The sequence below is a fragment of the Mus caroli genome, unplaced genomic scaffold, assembly GCF_978045245.1.
Source record: "Mus caroli unplaced genomic scaffold, Mus_caroli_1 scaffold_19, whole genome shotgun sequence".
In the NCBI taxonomy this organism is placed as follows: Eukaryota; Metazoa; Chordata; class Mammalia; order Rodentia; family Muridae; genus Mus; species Mus caroli.
Window position 1 is genome coordinate 74,520,166 of NW_028227274.1, and position 14,908 is coordinate 74,535,073.

A 14,908-nucleotide genomic window follows, 5' to 3' on the forward strand; every position below is an offset into this window, starting at 1 on the left:
CTGTATCGCAATGCACTGCTCTTCAGTCTTCTTTGGCTTTTCATCTCACTGCTGATGTCTTGGATTCGTACCTCCTCATACAAAGCACCAGGACTTAAGCCTTATCTGTGTTCTGTTTTCTAGGGAACTGATCTAAGATACATGTAGTGAAGGTAAAAAAAAAAAAAAACAAACCAGATTGGCCCTTCATCAGGCAGAGTCTTTGTTAGAGCTACGGACTGTTTACTATAAGGGCAATTGAAGCTCACTAATTCAGTCATCAGGACACTGATTACTACGAATTGTCAACTACAGTCAACCGTCTTCATCAGAGCAACTAGACCACGATGACTGACTCCCCGAGAGTATTATACCTTCAGACACTTATCCTGCCTAAGAGCAGCCTGACTCAGCCAATATGGTCACACAGACTATTATAACTGAGGCATAAGGCCCTATTGTTGACATCTGACTAGCATACTATTTTCCTTCACAAAGAACTTTAGACAATTTGTATATTGTTCTCCCGGGGATTTAGAGACTGGCTTTTGTTTAGCTTTTTCCAAACATGTAGAGCTTTGATAATGGTCAAATGCCTTGACAGGAATGTTCAATGTACTGAAACTTTACTGCCACTTTCTAAGTAATGTTTCAACAACCATTTATGAGTTATCTAGTGACAAGGTAATCTAGTAATCATTTGTGGATTTAAATATGTGAATAAGAAAGAGAACTACGGCTTTTCTCATATCATTTTTCTCTCAAGAAATGTCCATTTGTCTTATAATCTCGGATTCTCAAAAAACCCACCTCTATATCTCATTTTTTTCCTTTTATTGAAAATAGATTTTTTTCTTATAACATAAATATACCCAGATTATGCTCTCCCCTCCCTCTGCTCCTCCCAGTTCCTCCCTCCTTCCCTCCCTGCCTCCCTCCCCTCCTCTCCCTTCTGGATCCACCCCCTTTTCTTTCTCTCATTAGAAGAAAGCAAACAGGCTTCTAAGGAATAATAATAAAGCAGATCAAACACAAACCAATTGGAATAGGACAAAACAAATGGACAGGGGGAGAAGAACCCAAGGAAAGGCGCAAATAAGATACAAAGTGAAACACGAGTTCACACACTTAGCAATCCCATAAAACCACAGACCTAGAAGCCACAGCGTGTACACAAGGGACCTGTAGGAAGAGAAGTGGGGAGGAAGGTGAGTGGTAGGGAAGGAAAAAAGAGACGGGGGAGAAGGAGGAAGAGAGATAAAATTTAAAAAGAAAAAGATAAACAAAACAAAACAACCCTACTCCTGACATGACAGGAGACCAGGAGACCTCCAAAGCCGCCATTGAGTTTGCTTTCTGAGGGCCATCCACGGCTGGCTATACGGCCTACCCTTACGACGAGTCCTTTGTTTTCCCAGGAAGACTCCCTTGGAGAAAATGAAATTTTCATTTGTAAGTGGGGCACGTGGCCACTTCTCCTTTTAGCTCTAGGACCGTATCTGTGCAGACCCGTGTAGGGCCTGTGCAGGCTCCCTTGGCATCTGTGAGCCCATGTGTCAGCTGTAGGAGCACATCTGGTGCAGACCTGTGCACGCTGCCTCAGCATCTGTGAGCTCCTGTTTGTCAATCCTGCTGTACTTAGAAGCTCTTGGTTCTTTGGTGTCATCCGTCTCCTCTGGCTCTTACACTCTCAGCTTCCCCTTCCTCAGGGTTGAGCCCCGAGGGGAGGGATTTGATGGAGACATCTTATTTAGGGCCGAGTGCTCTAAGCTCTTTCACTCTGCATATTTCCTGGCTACAGCTCTCTATTTGTTCCCATCTGCTGCAGGAGGAATCTTTGAGGAAGCTTCTCTGATGATGGCTGAGCAAGGCACTGATCTGAGTATAGCAGAACAGTAGTATCCGGGTCTTTGGGTTATCTAGTCTCAGATTCTTGGTCACCCAGGGTCATCGCTGGGTCTAGGTTCCATCTTGTGGAGTGGGTCTTAAGTAAATCAGACATTGGTTGGTCAGTCCCACAAGCTTTGGGCCACCATTGCACAGCATACCTTGTAGGCATTGTCCATGAAAGGGTTTGTGGCTGGGTTGGTGTCTACATTTCTCCTTTGGTAGCATGCAGAGGACCTTCCAGAACCAAGAACACTAGCCTGGAGAGGTGAAGGCTCTAGGTAGGCACCAGCTTTCTCATTTCAACAAAAGTCAATAGGCCTTATAACCTCTAATTTTTAAAAACTCTACCCCTGTCCCCTCCCCTCAAAGAGGGAGTTTGTCAAAAGAAGATTCTACTGATACTTTTTATGCTAGGTGCATAACAAATGCCTGATGGACACCTGTTGGCTGAATTTAACCTCTCTCTGGTGTGTATAGGTATGTGTAAACACCAATACAAATTCATTTAAAGCATGAAGATTCCTTGTATTGACACACAAATCTAGTTGGCGTTGAATATCCTCATAATTTTTAATAAAAGCAACCCACATACAATTGTTCTTCCTAACTTTTACTCAGGTTATCTCACTCAATATTGTTACAATTTCAAATATGATCCTCTCTTATATGACAATGTTCACTGCTACTTAGTTTCACAGGGCTAAGTGAACATGAGTCTTGAGAGGAACCCAACAGTTACATAGCAAACTACAAAGAGTGATGTATCCACAGCAGGATGCAGTCCTGAGACTCCCAGGCACATTCCTGCTATAGAAACACTGTGTTTGACCTTGTATCACTTAGTAGCCTGTTGGTTAAGGGTGCGAGGAGGAAACTGGGAAGCAGCTGTTTTGATATTCAGGAGTTTACAGTCTGAATGTGAACACAAAGAAATCACATATGAGAAGTTAAGAAACTCCCATTACTGTACAAGTAAGCCACTGGTCAAAGCCCTAATCCGGGTAAAATCATGGTATGTGTGCCAATCAGCATCAACAAAGAAGGTACATAATGTAACTTTGGTCTGAGTAGACCAGAAGAGATTTGATTGACAGACAGGAGATGAACATGAGCTGGGTCTTCCGAAAAACTAAAGCATATATATATACATATATATATATATATTTTTTAAAAACCAAACTATAGAAACATTGAAAATGAAATTAAAGGTTTTTTTTGTTGTTTTTTATTCATTGACTCTCAGGCTTTTTCCAGAAATAGCTGTCATTTTTTTTCTTTAATGTCTTTTAAATGCACTCTGAGTTGATTTAGGTTTAATTGATTTTGGAGTAGCATAGGTAATGAAGGGTTAAACTTGCTGTCCATTCATATAAAGAAACCAGACCCATTCAATATAACTTATACAATAGGGACCTACTTATAGATCTTCAGGTACCCTAGTGGATTTCCAAGCCGATTGTTGCCATGGCAACCCTTGCTCCATGTGCCTTCAGCTCGTCTTGACCCACTTTGGTTTAGATGCATCTGTGACTGAGGGGATAGCAGGCATGCTCCCATTTCAATGTCCCTGGAGACTGCATCAGTAGCCAGGCTGCCCCCTATTCCCTTCTTCAAGTCATTTAGAACCTATAGTACAGTGGTTCTCAACCTGTGGGTCGTGACCCCTTCAACAAGCCTCTAACTCCAAAATATTCAAATTACAATTCATAACAGTAGCAAAATCATAGTTATGAAGTAGCAATGCAAATAATTTTATGGCTGGGGGTTGACACAACTCGAGGAGCTGTTAAAGGGTCCCGGCATTAGGAAGGTTGAGAAACCATTCCTCTAGAAACCAGGCCTTGGAGGGCTGTGTAAACGGAGGAGTTATGATCGCAAAGTCTGACACTTTGGAGAGATGGTTTAACTCAAGAAACATTTTTTTTTTGGAATCTACCCAGCCTTGTTTCCCCCTCCCCACACCAACGTCTCGTGTGGACACCCAAATCCACATATGAATCACACAATTTTTTTTTTTTAAATGTTTAAGACCACTTTTAACAGGGCATTCTGTATTAAAGCTGTTGATTTCTATCAGTATAAAGAAGGGTTGTAAGTCAGAACCAGTTTTCCTTCTTCCAATCTGAGCACCATTTGTCTTAACTAAATTCCCCGGTGGCTCTGGAAGGCTGAAACAAAAAGTTCCTTAACTGATGCCCCTCAAACTTCACTTTTATTTTGGTGGTGCTAGGGTTAAAATCAGAGCCTAGGATGGGCCACACAAGTGCTCTACCTGAGAAGCATATCCTCTGCCCATTAACATGGGAATTATATGGACTTCCTCCAAAACTGTTAACAGAAGAAACCACCCTTTGAAGGTGACTTTCTGCTAAGTTCTTGTTAGCATAAATATTTGTCCATAAGCAAAGGGAAGTTAATGATCTTTATCTCTCCTTTAATTTCAAAGTCCTGTTCATGTTTACATTCATGATTTCTTTTTAATTATGGAAGTCTATAACATTTTTCATTTATAATATGTAAGTTGGTATCACGATCATGTAAGTATGTACCACTCTGTCAAAGGTCTTGGATTTGGACTAGAGTTGCGTTCAAAACTATGACTGGCTTACATCTGGGGTGAGCCCCATCTTTCCCATAAGAATAGTGGTGAAGATTTTGAAAGCCTATTTTAAAAATCCTGTATGTCTGAAGGGAAGAGCAAATAATTCAAGGTCCACATACAGACCCCTGCTCTGGGATGCCCTCACATCTGAGGAGAGAGCATGCTCCACGCTAAACTGCTTCAAGCACTATTGTGTTGGTACTCCTACACTGCTCTGGAGTGCTAGTGAGGCTTGCTGGATTAGCTCGCCTCTCCCAGGAATCCTATGAAGAGGTAGGTAGGTATAGGTGGGCACGACCAACGAAACTGTATTTTACCACGAGCAACCTGAAAGAGGCATTTCAAATTTAGGTTTATTATCCTAACACAGTCTTTCATCTGCCGGGGTTGAGTTAAAATCAACCTGGTCACCCCACTGAGTAGTCTCAAATTTGGGAACTTGGTGAGAAAAGTCTAGGAACAGGGGCACAGCGAAGGAAAAATGTGGTAGGGAGAAGCCAGCAAATCAAGGAGCACACGCATAGGTGTTCACACTTCACAATGAGCATTCGAAGTGTGTAGCACTAATACTTCTACTTCAGAACCCACGGCTCGGGCTGGAGAAACACACCCAGGAGCTGCCCAGCCCTAACACCAACCGCACAGACAAGAACCCCAGCTCCGCGGTTTTCGCCACCAGCCCCCGCCCCCCTCCAAGCGCGAGGCCCCGCCCACTCATTTGCATAGGGCGCGCCCCTCAGCGGCCAGCACCCAGACTGCTTCAGAGCTCTGCCAGCCCAAGCGGCTCAGACCCGGCTGAGGGCGGGCCCGGGCCCGAGCACGTGTCCATTCCGGCCTCACGACGGAGGTGGGCGAGGGCTTAGCCGCGGCGCTCCACCCAGAGGCGCCGGGGCGGGGGTCTGCGGGCGTGGCACGCCGCGCGGCCTTCCGCGATCCTCCACGAGCCCGGTGGGAGCGCGCCGGACACGAACTCAAGCGCAACCGCGGGCGTACCAACCCACCCGGCCTCGCCTCGCCTCACGCTCGACGGGGAAGGCGGAACCAATCAGCGAGCGACGTTTCCCTTCCGATTCCAGGCCCCCGACGCGGTGCTCACACCCCGGGCTCCCCGGTCGCTGATTGGCTGCGCGCGCCGCCGGTCCGGCCGGAGGCGGGAGGCGGCGCCCCGCGCCTGCCAGCGCCCCGCTCGGCCCCCGGCCCTGCCCGCGGCGCCCGGCCTCCTTCCGTCCCTGCCGTGCTCCCTCCGTCTTCCGTGCGCGCCCGCTCGGCCGGCGTGCCTCACGCCTAACGGGCGGCCGCGGGCGCCAATCAGCGGGCGGCAGGGTGCCAGCCCGGGGCTGCGCCGGCGAATCGGCGGGGCCCGCGGCTCGGGGAGGGAGGCGGGGCTACCGCGCGCGGCGGTGGAGGAGCAGCTCGCCAAGCAAGCCTGCAGCTCGCGAGCGCCGAGCGAGCCGCCCGGAGGTAGGTGCGCGGCGGCCGGGGCGGAGGGCGGTGGCGCGGGGTGCGGGCGGTGCCGGGGCGCGGGGCCGCGCCGAGCGGAGCGGGCGGCGCCCTCCCGGGCCGGCCGCGGCGAGCGCGGGCCTGGGGGCGGGGCGGGGGCCCGCGGCGCAGTTCCGCCTGCGCGCGCCCACTCCTCCGGCAGCGCGGAGCCCGTCGGAAGAGGAAGGAACAAAAGGTCCGGGGCCCGGCTCGGACGGGCCGGGACCAGGCGCTGGGTGCAGGTAAAGCCGGGGCGCCGGGGGAACCGGGCAGGAGTGTGCGGGGCCGGGTCACGTGGCCGCCCGTGTGGGGTGTGGCGGCGGGCCGTGGCGCGCGGGCCGGGGTCGGCGCCGTGGGCAGGGCCGCGAGCCCCCGCCCCGCCCAGCCTGGCTGCGGCCCGCTTCTGTCCCGGCGCGCGGCCGCTCTCGATCTGTGCCTTGCAGAATGGCCCCGGAGCCGAGTTAGGGGCGTGTGGTACTTTGCTTATACTTTTCCTTTTTTTTTTTTTTTCCTTTCCTGTGGCCTTTGTTAACCGTAACAGTCGCGGGTTCCGAATCACTGTGTGTACTCAGAAACACGCTCGTGGCTGAGGTTGCCCGGGCTCATCCTCCACGCACTTGGGAAAGTTGCTCCGTGGGTACAGCCTATTAGTTTCTAATCACACGCCTTTAGGAAGCATGCTAATTGAGTGCACTTATTTCAGATTGGTTTTCACAATCGGTGCTTGGATTTATTTTCTTCTAGGGATACTGTCCTTGGGCCAGGTACTTTTGTCCTCTTACCCTTGCGTGTTATGGTTTCCTTTTGAATCTAAACAAAAGAAAAACAAAAATCGAGGTTGGTTTTGTTATTCATTCCTTTTACACTTAAAGGCAAACACTACCTGTTTGTTGTCACGCCAATAACAACAACAACAAAAAATGCCCAGGTGAAAATAATTTCGCAGCAGCATCCCGCTTTATTGTCATTCCTTGTTAGGACATTCCAAATGGCGATGTTTGTAACTAATGAAACGACGTGTAAATAAATGAACCATCAGGCAAATTTATCTGAAGATTATCTTTACAAAAAATGGCATCCTGGTATGTCAATTTCCAAAATTTCTTGTTTCTGATTTCCTGAGTTAACCCCATAACACTGATGGAAAGGATTTTTCTCTTGAGCCTAACACTAGAATGCATTTGCTGCCGTGCTGGAAATATCTTTCCTATTAGTTTACTTTGGTTCCTGTAAAAAGCAATTTTCCCCTTTACAGAGGAGTGTTAAGTAGTTAAAACGAAGTTGGAATAGTTTCAATCCATGAGTTAGTGAAGCAGATGGAATCCAGACATGGGAGAAGCAAAATGTATTATAGTTTTAAGGTTTTTTTTTTTTTTTTCTTTCTTTCCCCTCTCCCATTTAGCTATGAAACAGCTCCATAAAGAGGGTTCCCTCCCCCCATTAGATCATTTGGCAAATGTTTATGTTAAATCCATAAAGTAACATTGATGTTACTTTTAAAATTTCTTTGTTTTTGCATAAACTTACCTGTGGTGATGAGAAGATTCGTGGACTTTTAAAAGCTGAGTGCCCAGGTACATGCTTAATGTTAAAATCCAGTTAACTTAATTAAGTTTAAGGGTCCTCACTGGCCAGGCTTAATGACCGAACTGGGATTACAAACATCTCTTGTGTTCCTTAGCAAGACACTGCTCTTAAATACTGTTGTTTCCTGTTTTATAGCTACACATAAAGTGATTCGTGTTGTAGGTGTTCAGCAAAGTGTGGTCTTTAGGGTTCTGAAGTACTTGTCACTAAATAGCTATGCAATCTGTATGGCTCATAAAGTGAGTGTTGGGAGAAACTGCAGCGTAATTTCCTGTCAGGCTTGGTTGTGTGATTTAACTCTCATTAGGAATATTGGGGATGGTTTTCTATATAGCCCTTTCCTTCATGTGGACAAAGAGAATACTAATTCAGTAGAACAAGAGGTCTCTCATTTTGATGCATATAGAACATGTTGCTGTAGTCAGTACTTTGCACGAGGGAGGCTGGGTGAACAGACAAGTAAACTTAACTAGGTTAGCTGCAGAACTGGTGGTTGAGGCCTTTTGAGTTTTTAGATTTGACTTTTGGGCCTAATGGTTCCCTTCATGCTTGGCTTGGATGCCGTTGGTTTAATTGTTTGGACCAGAACCGCATGTTTGCAGCAGCCTCTTCATACAGGTGCTTTTGTGACGCATGCAGCAGCTGTATATAGTGTAGTCTGGCAGATGGAGGTTTATTCATATTCTTGGGACAAGAATCCTTTTTAGAGGGTGGAGAGAGGCATATCTTTTTAGATGCTTTGTCTGAGTAAAAGCAGAAGAGACAGTTTTAGGCCCTTGGTTTCTGTAAGTGCAAAGAGGTTTTCTACTAAGTATTGCAAAGGTGTATCAGAAACTGACTATAGAGAATTCAGAGTCACTTTATTGGACAGGTAACACTTACACAACAAACGTTCTGTGGCTAGTCACCCCACTACTCCTCAGTGGAATTAGGGAAATGAGAACTCCATGTCTTGTGGCCAAGGCCCCAAAGTAAGAAAGTTAATTATATTAGAGCCTAAGTTGAGCTTGAGCATTCAATAAATCCATCCAGAGTCCCTTCCTGCCTTATACTTGCTTGCTTTCTGTCAAGTGTAGAGGGTGGCACTAGGGCGATGGGCTGTGTTAGCTCCTGTCACTGAGAATAAGCTCTTTGTTGGGGTAGGGGCACTGCCTGCCACTTTTCATTCAAACTGGAGATACAGCTAATCTTTGAGAAGCATGCTTGTGGAGCAGATGTACAGTTGCCCAGCTTAATTTGGTCTCAATCTGATTAACCATTGCCCTGTAGTTAAAGAAAGTGGTTAGGAAAGAAAAGGAACTTGAGTCATTTGGGTTCCAGTGAAAGGAGTATTGTATGCAAATAGTTAAGCCAAGAATACAGACTGGGCAGCAAGTCACATAATGGAGTTTGGAATCAAAGCCCAAGGCTGATATTTGGTTTCTTGGTTATGGTATTGGATGAATTAAACTTCCAAGTCTTAGCTTTTGTTTTTACTAAAAGTGGGAAAACTACCTCTTACTCTTAAGGTTGCTAAAAGATAAGTTAGAAGATTGAGAACATTTTTTGAGACAGATTCTCAAGTTAAAGTTCTTGCCCTTTGGTTAGTTTTCTGGGCTCTTAATGCAGATAATTTGCCAGCACCATTGTCCCTGACCTCTTATAAATGGTGAAATGGAATTGAGCAACCAGGCCTTGAGCCTAATTGTCCAAGTTTGTACCTTAAAGCATAGGGGAATCCTTTCAGTTTTAGTTAAAACCTGATGGTATTTATTTAAAATGTTCTTAGCAGAGTTATCTGGCATCTAAGTCCACAGTAGATTGAAACTAGTAGATGATGGTAGTGTGGGAGGCTTAACAGGGTGTGGTGAGGAGTAGACAGGACAGTGGGGGAACTTGAAGCTCTCTGTCCTTTGTTAAGAGAAAGCAGATAACAGCCTGGAGAGGATAATAGAGATAATCTTGTAGACACAAAGCAAGTACCCATAGCTCCACTAGCACGCCTGTGGCATCCAGAGCAGGACCAGACCTGAAAGCCTAGCAGTAAATGGCCATCAGTTAGCTTAGAATTGGTTTGGGAAAACCTTTTTAAGACCTTATTATCTACTTACTATACCTACATGATTATTCAGGATGGTTAACAAGTGGGTGATGGAGCATTGTGCTGTAGCTAAGGATTTCATGAAAGACCCACAGTATCTTGTCTGAGAGAGCTCTGATTTCAGACTGAAAAGACTTTCTGCTAGCCAGCACTTAAGAAAGGTGACCTTAGAGATACAGTGCTGGATCACACTTGACAGGAGGCCATCCGTTTTGTTAGCCTGCTGGTATCAGGTGAAAGAATTTCACTCAGGCTTTAAGAGACAGTATGCTAGAAATTTCCTGGATAGAGCAATGTGACAATTCACCCAACTCTGATAGGGGTTTCTTCATATCACTAGCTTTGATTTTTTTTGGAAAAAAAAATTACTTACTGAGACATGGTCTCTCTCTGTAGATCAAACTTTCTATGTAAACCAGCATGGCCTTGAACTCGGTGATACAGACTACCAAATGTTAAGATTGCAAGTATAAGCCACTATGTCTGATGACTTTATTTATTTGGGTCCTCCTTTCTACCTCAGGGTTATTTTCAAATTCTCTATCAGATCATTGTTGGTGACCTTCTAGTAAGGAAGCCAGCCTTGCCTGGGTTAGCTGTATTAAAGAAACTAGTCTTACTGCCACTGATCAGTTTTGGTTATTTCTCTACATGTTGTGGTGATGCCTTCAGTTATGATTCTAGATTTATGTCATTAAACATGGTTCTAAGTCACTTCAGTAATTTGATATAAAAAATATAATTTTACTAAGTCAGTTGGATTTAGACATTGCCTCAAGTTTGTCCAGGTAGCTAGACATGTTAGAGTGGTTCTGTGATCTCCATACTTGCCTCACATCCTACAGTGTGAGTAGCTCTTTCTGTAGCTCAGTTGGTATTGTTCAGTTGTAACTGAATCTTCTCTTAGGACAGTTGCCTGGTGGTTTGGTGTGTTTTCATATTTGTTTTAAGAAAATATTTTACAGCTTTATACAAGTGTAGTGTCCTTTGAAAACACCCCCTCGTTGTCATCCCTTACTTCTCCCCTCCCCTCCCAGCAAATCCGTCCTCTGCAGTGCTCCTTCCTGTCCTCTTCCACTGATGATGTCTGAGCCTTGGAGGAAGGTGAAATAGATGTCCTGTTTAGGGCTGGTCTCAGCAGATCTCTTGTTCTGAGCACGCTGACAGATTGTGATCTCTGCATTAGCCATCACCCCAACTCACTATAGAAGCTAGTTGTAAGAATTTGAAGACAATTTGATACCTTGCCCATTTAGCAAAACACAAGTAGTAGGTTCTTCCTTACGGCCTGTGACCTCTCTAGTCATGGCTTTTGATGAGATGTACAGCACCAGGAATCAGTTGGTTATCCCTGGAACGGTCATGCCACTGTTGCACCTGTGGGTACATCTTCCTGGAAGGTTGGTAGGTTTCAAGGCTTATAGCTGGGTCAAACAGTGGGTGACTTTTCTCTGCCTTTCAGAACTATAAAAACTATCTTGATAGGGGGAAGCTTCTAGCTCAGTTTATAGCTTGATATCTTTATGTGCTGAAATAAATTATGTGATGTCTCTGACAATAATCATCTAATTCTTAATTCTGGTGGTCAACTTAGACAAATGGGAATAGCTTGTTTTTTATTTATTTTGTTTTGTTGTTTTGCAGAGGGTTGGGAATCTCCCTGATAACAACTTATGGAAAGGTAAATTGGCTTATAAAATAGGATTCCATATGACTAGTTTATACATCATTAGTTCTGTTAATCCTCTCCACCACCTCCTCATTCCCTGCATTTCCTTTCTGGCTTCCTGGCCTCTACAGACATTCTGTCTTTATGGTTGTACCCATGACAATATCCTAAACAAATTCTCAATTTGTTGTTAAAATTTGAAACTTAATGTGAAACTGTTATGATTTTTCTAGATTGACTTTTTTTTTTTGAGACTCTGGGATTTCCTTGGCCTGAGTCTATAAAGCAATAGTAAGGAGACGTTGCCTCTGAAGGAAGGAAGGCCAGTCTGTCTTTGAGTTATCTGCAAAGCCCAGCTTCTTTTCCTTTTTCGGGTGGGGTAGTTGTAGGTTTAATGTACTCAGGAAGGAAGAATAGACTGTGAAAAGATTCAAACAAAATCAAGCTTGTGTTTCTGTATCTGTCAGGTAGCAGCCAGCTCTGGTGCCTGCTTAGCACTTGAAATACAGATGGTGAGACTGAGGGACTGAAGTTAAATTCTGTATTATTTTAGTTAACTTTAATCGGCAATATTACAAGTATTGGCTGCTGTATAAGGCATCACAAGTAGAGACCGTTGTCACCGTTGTAGGAGGTTCTGTGGCATCAACTGCTTTTAGATATGCTTAGGTGAATTTGTAGCCCACAAACTTGTACTGCATGTCTGATGTGGTACTAGGTAATGCTTCAGGAGTAAGACAAGACCAGCCTGGGACCCGGGAAGGCCATTGAGAATGCACGGCACTCTGCTGACTTGCATTTGGGCCTGTGCAGTCTTGTGTTGGTGCACATTTATGATATGGGGAAGTTGATTCTTACGAGCTGAGATGCAGCTTCTGTGCAGTCTATTAAAGGTGTAAATTCGGCCAGTATGGAACAAGATGTCTACACAGTGCTCCCTGTGTCAGGAGGCTGTTCACTGAATTAAATGGAACACTTGTCTACACAGAGCTCACCCTTAAGTGAGGTGGATAGTCACTGAACTAATGGCCAGACCCACACTCAGTTGTAGCAGTCCATGACAGTGCACCTGTGAACGTTTTCTGCTTGGTTAGAAGGCGTATGAACCACCGTCCTCCAGGGGACTGGCTTGGGTTTCCATTTGGTGTTGTCCTTTACTAATGTAAAACTTTGGAAAGAACCTTATTACTTAGAAAATTGAGAAATCTGGTTCTCAATTTTTAAAAATACACATTTTAATGGGGGGGGGGCGCTGGTGGTAGTGATTGAATCTACTAAGCAAGCACTTCCATTGAGCTTTGCATTTTAATTTTTAAAACCCTTATTGCCTCATTACCAGTGATTTCTTTGACTAACACAGGAAATTTCAGATCGTTGGTGATGTTTTTCTCTGCTTAGTGTGCTGTGTTTGAACATACATTACCAACAGTCTAAAATAAGGATTTTTATGGTATTTCCATTTCAGCTTTTAGTATTCTAAAGGCATTCATCATTGTCTTGTCTTGTCTTTTCTTTTTTCTTTTCTTTTTTTTTTTGTTGTGGTTAACATATTTGAGTTTCTCTTAAGCATTGCTTTTTTTTTTTTCCAGGATTAACTCTTTTTTTTTTTTAAGCATTGTTATTTTATTTATTGTTGTGTGTATGGTGTGGGAGTGAGTGCAAGGTGCTCATGTGACCATCAGAACACATGATTGGCCCTGGAATTGGTTCTTTTCCTCTGTGTGTGTGCGTGCATGCATGCACCCATGCACCTATGTACAGGCCAGAGCCTCGAGGATATCAGTTGTCTAACTCAGCCCATCTCTGCCTTATTTCCTCTGTTTAACCTGGAACTCCCTGTTTTATCCCCCTCCACAGCTGGTTCAGACCTTTGTCCATGGGTGCTGGGAATCAGACTCCAGCCCTCATGCTTGTGCTCCTACCCACGGAGCCATCTTCCCAGCTCCAGAGTCTATTGAAGTAAAAATTCATGTATGTGTTAGGGAATACTTTATATTCCTCTGCCATTTAAAGATATTTGAAATTTCTCTTCCTTTCATAGCTTTAAAAAGAACAATTTATATTTGGTTTTTCTCTCCCTCTCTGTACTTGGGGCTGTACCTAAAGGCTCTTACATGCTAGACAAGTGCTCTACTATTGAGACATCTCTCCAGCCCTGCACTTGCTTTCTGTATTTACCACCTGCTTCTCTTCCCCATTTCAGCTTTTGCCAAGAATTTTTCTTGCCAGATTTTCCCTCTTCTCCAAGATGAAATGGCAAGTTTTGAGGTATTTTCTCCTGGCTGTGCTGTCTTCGTGGCTGTTGGCCTGAATGAGCCACTTTATCCCAATGCTGTGTGCTTATTTACTTTGTCCAGACAGAGTCCCTGTGTAGTCCAGGATAGGAACTTGGGATCTTCCTGACTCAGCCCTTTGGGGCTCAGTGGTATGTGCTTAGAGGTATGTGCAGTCATACCTAATCTCGATTTCTTGTGGTGACATAAACTGACAGAACAGACACAGGTTAGGCCCATTTCTCCCACTGCAAACACAGACATGTCAGATAAAATAGACTACATAGTTTCTCGTGTTAGCTGAGAGATAGTAGAAAAAGTAGGTCAAAATGAAAGCTTCTTCTAGTGTTTGAAACAGTCTGCTTCTGGGAGACGCCCCGCCTGTAGAGGACTAGGAAACACTAGTTTTCAGCTGGATTTTCATATCACTAGAAGGTGAAGCAGAACAAATGTAAAAAGAAAGTACAACCACAGTTAAATGTGGCATGATGTACATGTAAGATGTGTTGGTCCCTGTCACTCATCTGCCTTTGCAGAGGCAAACAGTGCTACCGAGCTTGTGTTCACCTCTAAGCACACTCGGACAAGTACTGCCTTTTAGCGGATATGGCCAGCTATTGGACTTGGAAGTTCATCTTGTAGGTTGCTTTATGTCAGTTCATAGTGAATGCCTTTTGTTTTGGTGATGTCAACATTGGGATTGTGTGTGTGCTGTGTTCATATTTACACTTGTGCATGCACATGTATGTTACATACTTCTGAATGTCACAGGACAGCTTAGAGAAGTTGGTTCTCCGTCTACATAGGAGTTAAATTTAGGGAGTAACTCAGCTCCTCAGGTTTGATGGCAAATGCCTTTACCCTGAGTGTGTGACAGTCTTCCATTCCACCAGAACGCTTGTTCACGGTGGACATTTAAGTTCCTTTCAGTCTTGGGAGACTAGAACTAGTGCTGCAGGGGATGGTCCTCTGTACTCACTGAGTACCTGCACAGCTTTATCTCTTAGAGTTAGACCAGTAGGCCACCAGTATCTGTCTTAAGGAAAGGTAATTTAATTATCTTTTACATAGGTAATAGTTACGTATATAGTACAAAATAGGGAATTGAAGTATAAAGTAATTTCCCTCTTCTCTCCTGCCTGCAGTTTGACTGTGCAGAAATGTCAGTCTTATTACTAGTTCCTTCCATATGTTGGTCTGCAGTCTGGTATGATGGTCTTTAGCCGACACAGGCTTGGCAGCTCTTAAAATAACTGGTCAGTGTGGATTTCGATGAACTACAAGGCCTCTGAAGACATAGGTGTAAAACACAGCTGTAGACCATCTCAGTATTTTTAATACTCCTAACC

The 14,908-nt window shown here is 44.6% G+C and overlaps 1 protein-coding gene across 5 annotated transcripts in view; it reads left to right on the top strand.

The window, feature by feature from the left end:
• Positions 1-5,322: 5,322 nt before the first annotated feature.
• The window catches only part of Smad2 (SMAD family member 2), a 64,936-nt gene continuing 55,350 nt past the window's right edge, over positions 5,323-14,908 (top strand). Inside the window, exon 1 of one of the 5 annotated variants that reach the window (XM_085833578.1) lies at positions 5,323-5,932. The gene's annotated coding sequence lies outside the window, so the exon portion shown is untranslated. Of the gene's footprint in view, positions 5,933-6,088; positions 6,193-14,908 lie in introns of those variants that run through there. The other 4 variants (XM_029471809.2, XM_021150251.3, XM_021150250.3 and 1 more) reach the window with 4 other exon arrangements.